Here is a 17,537-nt window from a genome sequence, read left to right as displayed (position 1 = left end):
TGCACTTATCATGGTTCTTACAAGGGCAACCACTGCGCCCCGTCATGCACACCTCTCTTTAAGAGGGAATCTGGTTGTGGTCTCTCTTCTGGGTTTTTACTGCCCACTCGGGAAAAGAAGTCTGCCATTTCCATGGGCCTTACCGGGTCGGTGGCCAACTTGAAAATCGTAGGGCTGCAGTGAAAGTTACCACCTCATGGCCCGGGCATTGATGTCCTTCATAATGTTAAGCAATCGAAGTTGCATGTGGTCAGTGACCAAATGGAAGGGGTTCCCCAGTAGATGATACCTAAGTGCATTGATTGCCTACTTCACCACCAACACCTCCTTTTCTATCGTTGAATACTTCTGCTCTCAGGGAAACAACTTCCTGCTCAAATAAAGGACTGGACGCTCCTCTCCCTCAGCTTCTTGAGAAAACACTGCTCCCAATCCCATTTCTGACACGTCAGTCTGTAATATGAAGGCTCTGTCAAAGTCTGGGTGGAATAGGATGGGATCCCTAGTTAGTAGATCCTTCAGTTCCAGGAAAGCTCTCTCACACTCTGCTGACTACTGTACCTTGTGAAGCTGGAAGCTCTTTTTTAGGTCGGGTAAGGGTGACATGAGCGTTGCAAGGTTTGGCAGAAAGTAGCAATAGTATCCTGCTAGGCCCAAGACTTGGCTTACCGGCCTTTTTGTCATAGGGGCCGGGCAGTCCCCTAAGGCTTGTACTTTATCCAACTGGGGGTGTAGGGTACCTCGGTCCACACTGAACCCCAACTATGTTACCTCTCGCTGCCCAAGATGGCACTTGACTAGGTTGATGGTGTGCCCGGCTTCCCCTATAGCTTGCAAGATGGTTGTGAGGTGTTGGAGATGTTCTTCCCACATGAGGCTGTCTACAACTATATTGTCTATGTAGGCTGCTGCATATAGGTGGTGAGATTGCAGCAGCCTGTCCGTAAGTCACTGAAATGTGGCTGCGGCCGCACAGAAACCAAAAGGCATGGTGACTAACTGGTACAGTCCAAACGGGGTGTGACCAGCAGTGCGAGGGGAACCCCTCACTGGAAATGCCAATGTCAGGGCAGGCTGCAAAGGGGAGAGCAGATACTCCCCAGACTGGTGGGTAACACTGAAGTTAAACTCCCCAACCAGTCACAAACTGTGCTTCCAATCCCCCACACTGGTTATCAAGAAGCAAAAATGAAATCACACAGCCCCTTAATTGCATTCCAGTCTCTGGCTCCCAATCAACACCTACGTCCAGTACAGTGAGAAGTTATCTAAAAACTCTGCTCACATATACAAAATGTTCTTCTGACCCCAAAGGGTCAGCCATGTCACCAGGCCAGTATAGGTTTGGATACTACCCAAAATACCACTCTGCCAGCCAGGTTTATTATAAAGAAAAAAGAAAAAACAAGAAGATAGATGTTAAATGGTAAAGCAGTTACATATATACAAAGATTTGAAAGTCCATATATCAGGCTCCTATCAGTACTTGTGAGTTTGCTGGCTTGAATGTCCCTCTGGAACACAACCCCAGCTAGGATGGGTCATTCAGTCCTTTGTTCAGAGCTTCATTTTGTAGCAAAGTTCACCCAGAGATAAGAAGCAGGACTGAAGACAAAATGGAGAAGATGCAGATGCTTTTTATAGTCTTTTGCCATGCAGCCTGTGCTTCCTTTGTTCCAAACACAAGCTGCCCTACACATGGCTTGAAAGCCTTAGAGTTCTGTCCATAGGCATGCCCCTGCCAGAAAATGACCATGCTGGAAGATGGGGAGGCCAAGGGGCCATGACCCTCCGCCTTTTTGCCATGGGCCCAGCCCCCTGCTCCTCTTACTCTGGGAGAAAGAGACTTCTTTTAGTCTTTTTTCTTCACCCTTCTTGGCCAATACCAGATACCTTTGTAGGACCCTCTCGTAAAGTTTAGCCTTTTCAGAGTCTGATAAACTGGATCTTTGAAGAACGTCTTTCAACTCTGAATCCAATTGGTGAGGAGCTGTGGTTCTGATATTTTCTTCATCACTAGAGGCATGTTTCATCACTAGAGGCGTGTTTGTTCTAGCTGATGGCTAGGAACGAGGTACAATTTTTCAACCATGTTATTTAAAATGCCTGACAGCAAAGCTCAACAAAGGTTTGATAAAACCCCTGATCTGTTTTACAATCATCTTTTATTATTTGAGGAACAGTTTTTTATAATCGCTCAGTGTTTTACTAATCCCCCATTTTCTTTTTAGCATGCTTACTTGTTAGGGTTTCTGGGGGACTTTTCCTTTTACAGAGTTGAGTGCTATTTCTGAGCTGGCCACTACCAGGTTGTCAGAGGCTGAGCACAGAATAACCTTCCTTTGATGCGGTCTGGCTTTGATGAGGAGTTTCAAAAGAGCTAGGTTTCTGTGTACATGGCTAGACATGCTTATCAGGGGGATGCTCTTTTTTTAAAAATGGCTAAGGATTGTTAAAAAAATTACTACTTTTCTTTTTTTTTCAAGGTGTATACGTAGGGCCAGTCTGGGGGAGAAATGCTTGTTCTTAACCTGTAGGCTTCGGGTGCTAAAACATTTAAATCCACCAGCAGAAACTTCTGGGCTTTTTGATAGCATCCTCAAAAGCCTCCCAAAAGAATTGTGTTTTCCCAGGGTACGTTTGCCATGCCTGGGTGGTAACTTGCAGTTTATCTCCATGGTTTTAAAGAGAACCATATACTTTGTATTTAAAATAATCATTTGTCTTTTTTTCCCCTGGCAAAACACATTTTGCACAATGTACAAAATACTCAGCTTCCTGTGGAGTATGTATTTTGTAAAGGCTTTCTCAATTTCACTGCTTTCAGAAGAAGACTTCTTCAGGTCATCTCTAATAAATATGCCTTGTGAAAAGGAAAAAATACTTTTTTTTCCTTCAAAAATGGTCAACAGTGCCAAATGTGTATGTGTCAACATATGAAACTGGAGGACAAAAGAGGGTGTGGAAACCTGTAAAAATATATATATTGATGAATCCTATTGAGCTGTATAATACTAATGTCTAGAGTGAAAATATATAAAAAACCCACAACGGGTTTTCACCTCAGTCCCCGGAAAAATCATGGAGCAGGTCCTCAAAGATTCAATCCTGAAGCACTTGCATGAGAGGAAAGTGATCAGGAACAGTCAGCATGGATTCACCAAGGGAAGGTCATGCCTGACTAATCTAATCACCTTCTATGATGATATTACTGGTTCTGTGGATGAAGGGAAAGCAGTGGATGTGTTGTTTCTTGACTTTAGCAAAGCTTTTGACACTGTCTCCCACAGTATTCTTGTCAGCAAGTTAAAGAAGTATGGGCTGGATGAATGCACTATAAGTTGGGTAGAAAGTTGGCTAGATTGTCGGGCTCAACGGGTAGTGATCAATGGCTCCATGTCTAGTTGGCAGCCGGTGTCAAGTGGAGTGCCCCAGGGGTCGGTCCTGGGGCCGGTTTTGTTCAATATCTTCATAAATGATCTGGAGGATGGTGTGGATTGCAGTCTCAGCAAATTTGCGGATGATACTAACTGGGAGGAGTGGTAGATATGCTGGAGGGCAGGGATAGGATACAGAGGGACCTAGACAAATTAGAGGATTGGGCCAAAAGAAATCTGATGAGGTTTAATAAGGATAAGTGCAGGGTCCTGCACTTAGGACGGAAAAACCCAATGCACAGCTACAGACTAGGGACCGAATGGCTAGGCAGCAGTTCTGCGGAAAAGGACCTACGGGTGACAGTGGACGAGAAGCTGGATATGAGTCAGCAGTGTGCCCTTGTTGCCAAGAAGGCCAGTGGCATTTTGGGATGTATAAGTAGGGGCATAGCAAGCAGATCGAGGGACGTGTCCCCCTCTATTCCACATTGGTGAGGCCTCATCTGGAGTACTGTGTCCAGTTTTGGGCCCCACACTACAAGAAGGATGTGGATAAATTGGAGAGAGTCCAGCGAAGGGCAACAAAAATGATTAGGGGTCTGGAACACATGACTTATGAGGAGAGGCTGAGGGAACTGGGATTGTTTAGCCTGCAGAAGAGAAGAATGAGGGGGGATTTGATAGCTGCTTTCAACTACCTGAGAGGTGGTTCCAGAGAGGATGGTTCTAGACTATTCTCAGTGGTAGAAGAGGACAGGACAAGGAGTAATGGTCTCAAGTTGCAGTGGGGGAGGTTTAGGTTGGATATTAGGAAAAACTTTTTTACTCGGAGGGTGATGAAACACTGGAATGCGTTCCCTTTGGAGGTGGTAGAATCTCCTTCCTTAGAAGTTTTCACGGTCAGGCTTGACAAAGCCCTGGCTGGGATGATTTAATTGGGGATTGGTCCTGCTTTGAGCAGGGGGTTGGACTAGATGACCTCCTGAGGTCCCTTCCAACCCTGATATTCTATGATTCTATGAACGTGTGATTGATGACACCATCCGAATCTGCAGGTCCTCATTAGAGCTGCATGCCCCAGTCCCCCTCAGCTGAGTTTCTGGGTTGTCTCCGTAGTTTCTCTCCTCCCCAAGCTCATGTGACTCAAGAGGGGGGATGGAACTGCATGGACTTGAGGACTGAGGAAAGGCACCATAATGTGCCTAAATAAGCCAACTACCATCAGTTCGCAATTTCAGTAACTGATTTACTGCACACTGGAAAGGCCATGACCACATTATAGAGGAAGAATAACGTATGTAAAATAGGGTTCAGAGTAGCAGCCGTGTTAGTCTGTATTCTCAAAAAGAAAAGGAGGACTTGTGGCACCTTAGAGATGAACAAATTTATTTGAGCATATAAATAAATTTGTTAGTCGCTAAGGTGCCACAAGTATTTAAAATACTTAGTTTTAAAACAATGTTTAATTATTAATGTTGAACTCCTCAATTTCATTGAAGGTCAGGTAGGATGGGTATCTGAGGTGGACACACATTGAGTATATATCCCAAACAATTCAGAAATGCCAATTTTGGGAAAAAGCAATCCAAAATATTTCTGTGTCCAGTGTATCCATAAGCATTTTTTTAAAGAAATAATGTATTGAGGTTGAGCTGCTAAAAGCATGTCCTCTACCTGTTGATTTGAACCCATCACTTTCCTCTTTGAATCCCTCTGCTCACTCCTAATCTGATATTCAATCAGATTTAAATTATTGGTCACCTTTTCAAGGAAACTCTGTCTCCTACCTAGACGAGCTTTACCTTGTAAAGAATTCCATTTCATTGTGGCAGACAAGAGTAAATGTTGACCACAGTCTTTGTCCTGTAGCGTTAGTTGATTTTTTAGATACACTAGGCCAAGGCCATTGAGCACCTTGAAGATAAAGACCAAGATTTTGAACTTGAATGCTACTGCATTTCAACCCTTGGAGTGTTCACTTGGTGCATGGGGAATGGGATTTTTTTGATCATGAGGCATTTGTGTTTCATCAAAGAAGAAAATCTTCTACAAAGGAACAGCTGTTGTGAAATCAGGTTTTCGCCAAACGTTACTCCGGGAGGAATTCTGTACTACTGTAGGCATGCATAATTAATGAGCCATGCATATCTTTAATTTTTTTGTGTAGAAAAAAAAAAGCTTCTGCCAAAATGTTGCTGCATTCCACCTTTTGCCCACCAGAGGGCACTGTGTCACAAGAACAGCAGCAGATACCCACAGAAAATAATAATTACCACCGGGGGGGTGGGGGGGCACGGGAGAAAACCTTTTGTAGTGATGAGCAAGGTGGGCCATTTCCAGAAGTTATCAAGAAAGGTTTTCTTCCCCCCACCCCCCGCCCCCACTCTCCTACTGGTAATCATAGAATCATAGAATCATAGAATATCAGGGTTGGAAGGGACCCCAGAAGGTCATCTAGTCCAACCCCCTGCTCAAAGCAGGACCAATTCCCAGTTAAATCATCCCAGCCAGGGCTTTGTCAAGCCTGACCTTAAAAACCTCTAAGGAAGGAGATTCTACCACCTCCCTAGGTAACGCATTCCAGTGTTTCACCACCCTCTTAGTGAAAAAGTTTTTCCTAATATCCAATCTAAACCTCCCCCACTGCAACTTGAATAGCTCATCTTAAGTGAGTGTGTATGATAACACCCATTTTTTCATGTTCTGTGTGTACATAAATCTCCTCACTGTATTTTCCACTGAATGCATCCAATGAAGTGAGCTGTAGCTCACGAAAGCTTACGCTCAAATAAATTGGTTAGTCTCTAAGGTGCCAGAAGGACTCCTTTTCTTTTTGTGCATACAGACTAACATGGCTGCTACTCTGAAACCTGTCAATATTCCTAGAGATTATTCTCAGATTTCTGACAAGCATAGGGTTGTCTGCAGCGTAGTTGTAGCTGGGTAGATCCCAGGATATTGGAAAGCCAATGTGGGTGAGGTAATATCTTTTCTTAGACCAACTTCTGTTGGTGAGAGTGACAAGCTTTTGAGCCACAAAGAGCTCTTCTTCAGGTCTGGGAACATTACTCCCAATGTCAGAGCAAAATGCAAGATGGAACAGATTATTTAGCATAATTAATTAGCACATATTGTAAGGGACCATTCAAAGTAGAATGGGCCATTAGCACCGCTGCAAATAGAAAAAAAAGAAGGGGTTAGTGGATTACAGATTGTTTTAATAAACCATAAATCTAGTGTCTCTGTTCAATCCATGATGTCCATAATCCACGATTTGGTGTCCAGCAGAGTAATGAATGTAAGCTCCCTGGTTCTTCTTTTGAAAATGCTGTGCAAGTTGCCTTTGAGGATTGGGTCTGATAGGTCAGATACAGAGTGATTACTTTCTGAAAAGTGTTTACCCACAGGTGATCGGTTGTTTTTGTCTTTTATCATTTTCCTATGTATATTCATTTGAGTTTATAGTGCTTATCTGTTTCATCCATATAATCATTATTCAGGCATTTAGTGCACTGGATGAAGTGTGCTACATGTGATAGGCATGTATAAGATCCTGGGATCTTGAAAGGTGTTTTGTGTGGAATGTTGATCATTATAGTAATGGAGATATGTCTGCAAGTTTTGCATCTATAGTTCTGGCAGAGTCTGGTGCTGCTTTGAGTGGGTGTGTCCTGGTCTGTGGGGAGCTTCCTCTTGATGACGAGTGTTATCTGGGGTTTTCAGAACCCACAGCAGGGGCAACTTAACTATTTCACTCCATGTAGTGTCAGGAATCAATCAACAGGAACACAGCACTTCTGTCTGATCAAGGATTAAATGCAAGTAAGTATGCTCTTATCTAACACTGCAGTTTATTAGATTTAAGCATACAGAGACATAAGCAATAGGTTTAGAACATCCCAGATCTTTTTCCTCAGATCTGGAATGGTATTGAGTAATTAACAGCAGGTTTGCAGTGACCAGTTGCTCACCCACCAGGGAGAAAGGGTGTCAGAAAAAAGTGTCTCAAGATGGCTTCAGAGGACTGCTCCACAATATACTCTATTAGCTAATCTTTTATGACTAACTTCTACAAAACACATAGGTCATAATGACCCCAACTGGATCATCTCTTTTCTAACTTTCAGTCAACTTTTCATATCAGAGGTGCCTAGATTCAAAGTTTTCCAACCACCAAGGTTTTCAGTCTCAGTTGTTTACTTGTCTGTCCCCTCCTCCCATTCTGATTAGCAAAAACTATCAGCTAGATATGACCTCGCTTCTAAAAGCCTGTCTCCAAATTAACCCTTAACTATGTGGTGTTCTATTTCATTAATTCCTATTGGCAGAATGCACATAATATGGTTGCAATTAGTTTGATCACATAATGGGGTATACACATCCCTCAAACCAGGGCAACAATGAGTTTCAAGAGATTGTTCGAAGACCAGAAGAGATGATTCTTGAAATATTTCTTTCATGATGGGGTACCCATCGCGTATGGGGTGTAGTTGTTTACACCCATTGGTGGTTACACTAGCTTTACTGTATGGGTTCCAGTGTGGGGTGGTAGGTGACAAATAGGGGTATGCAGTCAGAAGGGGGTTTATTTCTGTATTGAAGCAGGTTCTCCTGGGGTATTTGTGTGGCCTGTTGCATGATGCAATCTACTTCTCTGATGAAGTGTCCTTGTTTGGTGAAGGTGGTTTTAAGTGACCATACTGGGTGGCCGTACTGGGTCAGACCAAAGTCCATCTAGCTCAGTATTCTGTCTTCTGACAGAGGCCAATGTCAGGTGCTTCAGAAGGAATGAATAAAAAAGGTAATCATCAAGTGATCCATCCCCTGTCACCCATTCCCAACTTCTGGCAAAGAGAGGCTAGGGACACCATCCCTGCCCATCCTGGCTAATAGCCATTGATGGACCTATCTTCCATCAATTTACCTAGGTCTTTTTTGACCACTGTTATAGTTTTGGCCTTCACAATATCAACAACAAGTGTGTTAAGCTAGGGATAGTCAATAGGCGGACCATGGGCCAAATCTGGAATGCGAGATGCTTTTGAATGGACCCCACAATGTTTTTATTTGTTTATTATCATTATGGGTTTTTAAACATTTTTTTCTTGGAGTCTGGACCTTGACTATACCTTGACCAAGAAATTTGGACCTTGACAAAAATAGGCTATCCCTTCATTAAGGTATATATCACTTACTTTCTCCTCAGAGCACATTCTGTGGTATCTGAGTGCCTGGCTGTCAATAACATATTTCTTGGTATGGTTGGGGTGGTTACTAGATCTATGAAGGTAGGTGTGGTGATCCATGGCTTTCTTGTATATGGTTGTCTGTAGGGTTCCATTGATGAAGCTGATTGTGGTGTCCAGAAGTTGATGCTAGTGTGGGAAAGCTCCAGAGAGAGTTTAATGGATGGGTGGTGGTTGTTGAAGTTGTGGTGGAAGTCTGAGGGAGTTTAAGCTGTCTTCCCATAGGATGAAAATTTCTTAGGTATATCACTGGTTTCATGATGCACTTCTCCAGAAATTCTTCTTCAGGATGACCCATGAAGAGGTTAGCATATTGGGGAGCCATCCTAGTACCCCTGGCTGTTCTCATGCTTTGGACAAAATGTTTATTGCTGAAGGTAAATCTATGACAGGCGAGGATGAACTGGATGAGTTTGGCTATGTGTTTGGGATGGATAATTGATGGTTGTCCACTGTCTTTTAAATATTTGGGGCAGGCAGCTATCCTGTCATTGTGAGGGATATTGGTGTATAGGAAAGTGACATCCATGGCGGCAAGGATGGTATTCTGAGGAAGGTTGTTAATACTGTGGAGTAGAGTAGGGCTCAAATGTACTTGAGCCATCCAGCTACTGTGAGAGTGGACTGTCTGGAAAGACTCTTGCCTAGGCTCACAGCACATGCACGTTTCAATCTCTTTGGCTTATGAGTGTTTGCACGCAGTGTTCTAGAAAGCCAAAGGTTTCCTTTAATAGATGTTTTCAGTATTGCTTACTCAAACGGGCAGTCAGTGCCACACACTGGCTGAAATAAATGCTGAGTGACTGAGATCAAGTAGGGGATGCTGAGCTCTGTGGTGCACAATCCCCTCCATTGTAAGACTGCTGATTTTGCAAAATGCTGTGTTTTTGACGAGCTGTGTCTGGGGAACTCCTTGCTCAAATGACCCTGAAATTTGGGTCACTAACCCTATCCTGTTCCCCCATGAGACAACAAATTTCAAGATAGTCCAAGTAAGCATAGAGATCTTACAGCACTAAGAAGAAATAACATTTAAGTAGAAAGGGCTTCTCAACCTAAACTAAAGCAGAGCTGGTGCTTCATTATAGAATCATAGGACTGGAAGGGACCTTGAGAGGTCATCAAGTCCAGTCCCCTGCCCTCATGGCAGGACCAAGCACCATCTAGCAGGTGTTTGTCTAACCTGCTCTTAAAAATCTCCAATGACGGAGATTCCACAACCTCCCTAGGCAATTTATTCCAGTGCTTAACCACCCTGACAGTTCGGGCATTAGGAAAAAATTCCTATCAAAACTTCCCTTGCTGCAATTTAAGCCAATTGCTTCTTGTCCAATCATCAGAGGATAGGAAAATAATGTTTCTTCCTCCTTCTTATAACAACCTTTTAGGTACTTGAAAACGGTTATCATGTCCCTTCTCAGTCTTCTCTTTTCCAGACTAAACAAACCCAAGTTTTTCAATCTTCCCTCATAGGTCATGCTTTCTAGATCTTGAATCATTTTTGTTGCTCTTCTCTGGACTTTTTCCAGTTTGTCCACATCTTTACTGAAATGTGGCACCCAGAACTGGACACAATACTCCAGCTGAGGCATAATCAACGTGGACTGGAGCAGAAGAATTACTTTGCATGTCTTGCTTACAACACTGCTGCTAATACATCCCAGAATGATATTTGGTTTTTTTGCAACAGTCTTACACTGTTAACTCATATTTAGCTTGTGGTCCACTCTGACCTCTAGATCCCTTTTTTGCAGTAATCCTTCCCAGGCAGTCATTTTCCATTTTGTACATGTCCAACTGATTGTTCCTTCCTAAGTGGAATATTTTGCATTTGTTCTTATTGAATTTTGTCCTAGTTACCTCAGACCATTTCTCCAGTTTGTCCAGCTCTTTTTCAATTATAATCCTATCCTCCAAAGCACTTGCAACTCCTCCCACCTTGGTATCGTCTGCAAATTGTATAAATGTACTCTCTATGCCATTATCTAAATCATTGATGACTATATTGAACAGACTAGACCCAAAACTGATCCTTGCAGAAGCCCACTCGTTGTGCCCTTCCAGCATGACTGTGAGCCATTGAGAACTACTCTGGGAATGGTTATCCAACCAGTTATGCACCTACCTTATAATAGCTCCATCTTGGTTGTATTTTCCTAGTTTTTTAATGAGAAGGTCATTTGAGACTATATCAGATGCCTTACTAAAGTCTCGATGTACCACATCTACTGCTTCCCCCCATCCACACGGCCGTCACCCTGTCAAAGAAAACTATCGAGTCGGTTTGATATGATTTGTTCTTGACAAATCCATGCTGACTATTACATATTGCCTTATTATCTTCTAGATGTTTGCAAATTGATTCCTTCATTATTTGCTCCATTATCTTTCCGGGTCCAGAAGTTAAGCTGACTGGTCTGTAATTCCCTGGGTTGTCCTTATTTTCCTTTTTATAGTTAGGCACCATATGTGCCCTTTTCCAGTCTTCTGGAATATCACCCGTCTTCCATGACTTTTCAAAGATAATAGCTAATGGCTCAGATATCTCCTCAGTCAGCTCCTTGTGTATTCTAGGATGCACTTCATTGGGCTCAAGTGACTTGAAGACATCTCACTTGTCTAAGTAATTTTCAACTTACTCTTTCCTGTTTTGAACCTACCCCATTTTCACTGGTGTTCACTATGTTAGGCGTCCAATCGCCACCAACCTTCTTGGTGAAAACCGAAACAAAGAAGTCATTAAGCACGTCTGCCATTTCCACATTTTCTGTTATTGCTTTTTTGTCTTCTTTGAGTAATGGGCCTACTCTGTCCTTGGTCTTCCTCTTGCTTCTAATGTATTTGTAGAATGTTTTCTTGTTACCCTTTATGTCCCTAGCTTGTTTGATTTCCTTTTGTGCCTTGTCCTTTCTAATTTTGCCCCTTCATTCTTGCGTTGTTTGTTTGTATTCATCCTTTGTAATCTGACCTAGTTTCAACTTTTTGTAGGACTCTTTTTTTTATTTTTAGATCATGGAAGATCTCCTGGTTAAGCCAGGGTGGTCTCTTGCCATTCTTCCTATCTTTCCTGTGCAGTGGAATAGTTTGCTCTTGTGACCTTAATAATGTCTCTATAACACATAATAAATGGGTTAATTTTTTATCAGGTCCAAATACCCTAACACTGCACTGGAGACATTACCATACCAGGACTGGCCTGGAGGTGTCTTAGCATTAGCTCCCCATGTTGCAATGTGGGTAAATTTGCTTTGTAAGTAATGACAGTACTCACAGCTCCCCAAAAGGAGAGAGGAAGTAGCGTGAGTGAAGGGACTGATTTGGTCGCTGGGAAGTAAGCAAAGCCACAGTGCTGTTAGCTACACCTGTAAAAGACATGTCCCAGCAAAGAGATGGAGGAAGATATGAAGAAAATCAAAAATAAGTCTTCCCAGAAGGTGTAATCTGCACTGACTGCTGAAAGGGAAATAAAGGGTCAGATCCTCCGGATGAGCCATTGATGCCCAGCACAGCTCAGGGTGACGGGTGTAGGCTACCATCACAGCCACCTGATCCTCAGACTGCCAGGCACCAGTCTGATCCTGAGCAGCAGCTTAGAGCAGCCAAGGGATCATTCCAGCTTCTGGGATCACCACAGAGACAGGGTCCTGAGTCTATGCCCCCTCCTCCAGTAGCTGTGAGCTGGGATGTCATAGAGCTGGTTATACTGGAAGATTTTCTAGGAAATTCTCAGTTGGCCACTTAAGCCATTTTCAAGTGGACTCTGCACTGCGCTGAGGATAAGGATTGGGATCAAACAATGCAAACCAACCTAGTGGAGTTCAAAGTGGGCCAGAACTATGTTTTATTTGCATGGAAGTAATCCCATTGGCTTCATTTTTGTTATACCAATATAAGTAAGAGAAGAATTGAACCCAGGATGTATAAGTCATCTGTTACTTACTGGGTACTGCTTTTCTTTAAATTACAAACATCAGGCTGTCTATGGAATGAGTAAACTGTATATAAAGTCACCATTTTCTACTCTGAAATTTTGGTTTGTTTTAACTTCCTTCTGCAGAAAGAAGTAAAGTATTTCAAGATGTTCTGTCCAGATTAAACCTGGAGAAGCACAGAAGCATCAAGATCAGGCTGAGGGATGTTTTGGAGATCTGCCCAGAAAGCATCAAGAACAGGATTCCAGAGGCATTAGGTGATTTACCTTGGCATTTCCTGAGGAAGGTCATGGCTCTGAATGGGACGGCCAGAAATACAAGCATTGGGCACAAGGCTCCTGCAGAAGAAATGGATGATTATGAGGAGAAACTGCATACTGATGGCACTTTCTGTTTTAGTGACACTGAGATGAAAGTTTCTCTGCAATCTCTTGATGTTCTTTGTGCTGTTCTGCTTTGCTCAGTTTCCTACAGCAGGAGATCCTGTCCAAAATGTCCATGTGCCAGTTTGCCCTCCCTCTGGTGCTACCCACCCTCAACACCCCCAAGGGCACCCTATTACTGTGGGCCATGAGGGACATTGTGAGGAAGTGGAGGCCGCACTCCCTGGCAGAGAGCAGAGGGTTCAGAGAGGAGAGCCTGGTGCTCACAGAAATGCCAACGATTTCTTTTGTGTGGATGGGGAGCTACAGCTTCTCCAAGTCCCAACTCCTCAATGAGGTTCTCAGCCCCTCCCAGCAGCACCACGATTTCTTTATCCATTGGGACATGGAGTCTGGGAACTTCCTTCAGAAAATCGCAGATGGGCTGGTTGAGATTTCCTGGTATTTCCCTGGGGGGACGGAAATTTCTGATCTTTTCCCAGAACCCATTGCAGTTACAAATCTGCACGGAGACATTGAGTCCCACTGGCTACAGTTTAGCTTTTTAACAGCGGTCTCCTCCGCAGTGTTCATAGTTACCGAGAGCATCGGTGAGAGAGAATACGAGCTGTTATCATCTCTGAAAAAATCCAGCTCTAAATATTACTTCATCCTCAACTGCAAGAATAAGAAACCCAAAGAAACTCTGGGATTTCTTAATAAGCTGTCCTCAGTGTTGAAACTGAGCAAATCACTAGTACTGGTGAAAGATAGTACCATGAATAATGCAGGATTTGTGAAAAAGGTGAAGTCCACCATAGGAACCATAGTGAATTCATCTCCGAAGACAGTGAGTTTGGAAGCCATGGCTGTGACGGCACGTGACCTAGGAATCCAGGTGGATGAGGAGTGTCAGGCATGTCAGTGTGCGAGGAAATATACTGAAGAAATCACTGCAGAAATAAGAGATGGGGCGAAATACAAAAGGGGAATGCTGAGCCTGCAAGGAGACCCATGGAAAAACTTGGCTCAATTGGAAAAAGAGATGTGCCAAATGAAAAGGCAAGGGGACGTGGCCATTGAAGACTATAAATCTGCGCTGAAACAGAAATGGTTAGAGATACGTAGACAGCACAATCAGTGTGACCGTACTAATGGTTTGACTAAGTTTATCAATGGAATAGTACAGTTGAATCCAGTGGAGAAACATTACTTTCTGAAATGGATGAAATTTAGCCTGGATAATATTGCTAGGGGGAATCTTTCTGAAATGTGGGCAGACTATAAAGAGAAATGTGAAACTCCAGGAGTGGACCGAAAACAGCTGGAGGAATTAGATAAATTAATATCTGATAGTTCCTTGGGGGTGGAGCATTTCATGCGTGAGTTGGGACAGTTCTATGACGCTGAATGCTCAATGGTTAAAGAAGGGAAAATGGAAGAAAGCCAAAGACAATTCTCCCATCTCCCATGCACAGCAGCTGACCTGATGCTGGAAGGGTTTCCTGTGGAGCTGATCGATGGAGATGCCTCCAACATCCCCATGAGCTGGGTAGTAGATGTTCTAACTCATCTCCATATCAGACTAGGGGGTAGATCCAGAATGGTGGTTATAACAGTGCTGGGAGTGCAGAGTACTGGGAAATCCACTCTTCTCAACACCATGTTCGGCCTGCAGTTGATCAATGTAGCGATCGATGTACGCAAGGAGCGTTCATGACACTCATTAAAGTTACAGAAGCTGTTCAGGAGCTGCTTGGCTGTGATTTCATCCTGGTGATAGACACTGAAGGTCTGAAGGCCCCTGAACTAACAGCACTGGAAGACAGTTATCAACATGACAATGAGCTGGCCACCCTGGTGATTGGACTGAGTGACATCACCATCGTTAACATGACCATGGAGAATGCCACAGAAATGAAGGATGTTCTGCAAATTGTGGTCCATGCATTTCTCAGAATGAAGGAAATAGGACAACAGCCAAACTGCCAGTTTGTGCACCAGAATGTCAGTGATGTGTCTGCTCATGATCAAAACATGAGGGACAGGAAACACCTCCTGGAGCAGCTGAATGAAATGACCAAAGCTGCAGCAAGGATGGAAAAGCAAAGCAGGGAAATGGCATTTTCTGATATTATGGAGTATGACCCAGAAAAACACAATTGGTACATGCCTGACTTGCGGCATGGAGTCCCTCCCATGGCTCCCGTAAACACTGGATACAGTGAGAGTGTGTGTGAGCTAAAGAAATACCTGTTTGAATTCATAGAGAACCGTTCACGGAAAAGAGCTGGAAAGGATATTCCTGATTTTATTGTATGGTTGAAGAGCCTGTGGAAGTCAGTGAAACATGAGAACTTCATCTTTAGCTTTAGAAATAGCCTTGTAGCTGAAGCCTATCACCAGCTGTCTATGAAGTATTCTGAATGGGAATGGGGTTTCCGCAAGGAGATGTATCTCTGGATATCTGAAAAAGAAACTTTTATCCAGAATCAGCTGCCAGAGACACTAGAGGGTGATCTCTTTCACAGCTTAAAAATGGAAGCACAAGGGAAGCTAGAGCAGGGAGAACAGAAGCTCTTGAATAACTGAGAACAGTATTTTAAAAGTGAAGCTCCAAATTTGAACCTGATAGAAAAGTACAGAGAAGATTTCAAAAGGAGCACAAATAGCCTCAAAAGAGAACTTGAAAATTCTTCAACCAGTAACTGTAAGGAAGCAATTCGAATACGAAGAGGACAGCACAAGATAGACAATACCCAGTCTGAGTACAAGCAGAAAATTGAAGGGGAAGTTGACAGACTCTTGGCTGAATACCGAAACAGAGAAGATAAATTAGACCATGAGAAACTGAAAAAAGAATTTGAAACGATGTGGCGAGAAACCCTGTCAGAGTTAACGCTCTGTACTTTACAGAAACGTCAAGTTGTTCAAGATATGGATCTCCAGCTGAGAAAGGATCTGAAGCACAGAGCGGGTGCTGTCAGACAGATACTACAACATGCAAAAAGCCTGCTGGATTATAGAATGAAGTCTTTCACAATGAAGAAGGAGTACTTAAACTTAAAATGGACCAGAGCAGTTGCAGAATACTTCTCACAGGAATGTTACTGTAAAACTGAAGAGTTTGCTCTATCTTTAATGACTGAATGCAAGAAATACATTGAAGAAAAAGTTAAATCCAAAACAGACTATGATGAAACCTATTGTGGAGAACTGCTGCATATGGTTAATGAGAGGTTAAAAGAGGAGGAGATTGAGCAACTTCACACTTCTCCTTTGTTTGAAGTTGACCTGAAGCGTCACGTTTTGGGGGAAGCAGCTTGGCATTTCAGAAGATGCATGAAGATTTTATCAAAGAAAATGATCCTCAGCAACATCTGGAGAAGCTGAAACCTCATTATTTCTCCATATTTACTGATCTCTATTTGGAAAAGAAGGAAAGCCAAACAAGGGTGAGGAATTTCTGCGATCAGTGTCTCAAACCTGCCCTGGTGGGTTATGTCAACAAAAGGCTCGGACTAGAAATAGTTGACAATTTTCTCAGCAGTGAACAGGCCCTTGAATACGCCAGCCAAAGCTTCTTTCAGTTCTTTTTGCTAAAGAAGCTGCTGGAAGAGATGAACTTTGACAACTATGTGAAATAGATAAGTAACTATGAAGAGTTTGTCAAATCCTGGATACAGAGATGTCTGATAGACCACTATGAAGGGAAGGCAAGTTTGAGAGATTTGGAGAAAGGGATTCTATCCAGAATAATAAATAAAATCAAGGGAATTCTGAAAAACTCCATAAATAAAAACAATAACACAGTTTCTGCCTTTTTAGACAGCTTTTGCAAAGAGCTGCAGCAGGACCTGGCCATTTCCAGCAATAGCTTAGTTGAAGACAATTAGAATCCGTTGAAGACAATTAAACTGCTATATTTAGAGCATGACTGTCATTTACTCTCCCTATTGTGCATTAAGAAATTAGTATTCTTGTTTTAATGTAATCACGCATAAGAAACAACAGAAAACCATTTACAGTTAAACAAAATAAACTTGGGAACAGACTTTTTTGTGCTGGCTTATTTATTTTGAAATGTTGCCTTGGAACTTTTTGTTTTATTTAGCCCTGAGAGGAAGGATAGTGGGTGAGGTCAGCAAACATTTCAGGAGATGTGATACTTCCAAAGAACAAACCCAAGATCCCAAGTGATGCAGGAACCCTTAACATTTAAATTAGCCCTTCTGAGAGGCCTGATGCTGATAAGAATGACTGACCTCATGAAAAACGGGCTTTGTTTTCTCACTTAAACAGTGAGAAAATTTCACGGAGCCCTGAGCTCTCACTGGGGGGGATGGGGTGGAGACCCAATGGGGCACAAGTTAGTAACCGCTGTGGTGGGATAGGCAGGGCCAGCTCTGGAGTCAACAGAGCAACCCTCAGGTGAAGCAGTTAAACCCCAACCCAAAGACTGGAGTTTCCACAGTTACAAGGGAAATTAGATAACTATACACACACACACACACACAAACAGACTGAAATATGTAGGGTTAGAAATCCCCAGTAACAACACTGATGGCCCAAACTCTCTGCAGTGACCCCAAACCATGACACTCCCTCTCTGAGTCTCTT

General features: G+C 42.9%; 1 pseudogene; it reads left to right on the top strand.

Annotated features, from left to right (window-relative positions):
- The window catches only part of LOC140912936 (up-regulator of cell proliferation-like), a 107,602-nt pseudogene extending 90,789 nt beyond the window's left edge, over positions 1-16,813 (top strand).
- The last annotated feature ends 724 nt before the right edge of the window (positions 16,814-17,537 follow it).

The sequence above is a fragment of the Lepidochelys kempii genome, chromosome 6 (assembly GCF_965140265.1).
Source record: "Lepidochelys kempii isolate rLepKem1 chromosome 6, rLepKem1.hap2, whole genome shotgun sequence".
Lineage (NCBI taxonomy): Eukaryota > Metazoa > Chordata > Testudines > Cheloniidae > Lepidochelys > Lepidochelys kempii.
The sequence above is the reverse complement of the archived record's forward strand: the minus strand, read 5'-3'. Positions and strand labels throughout refer to the sequence as shown.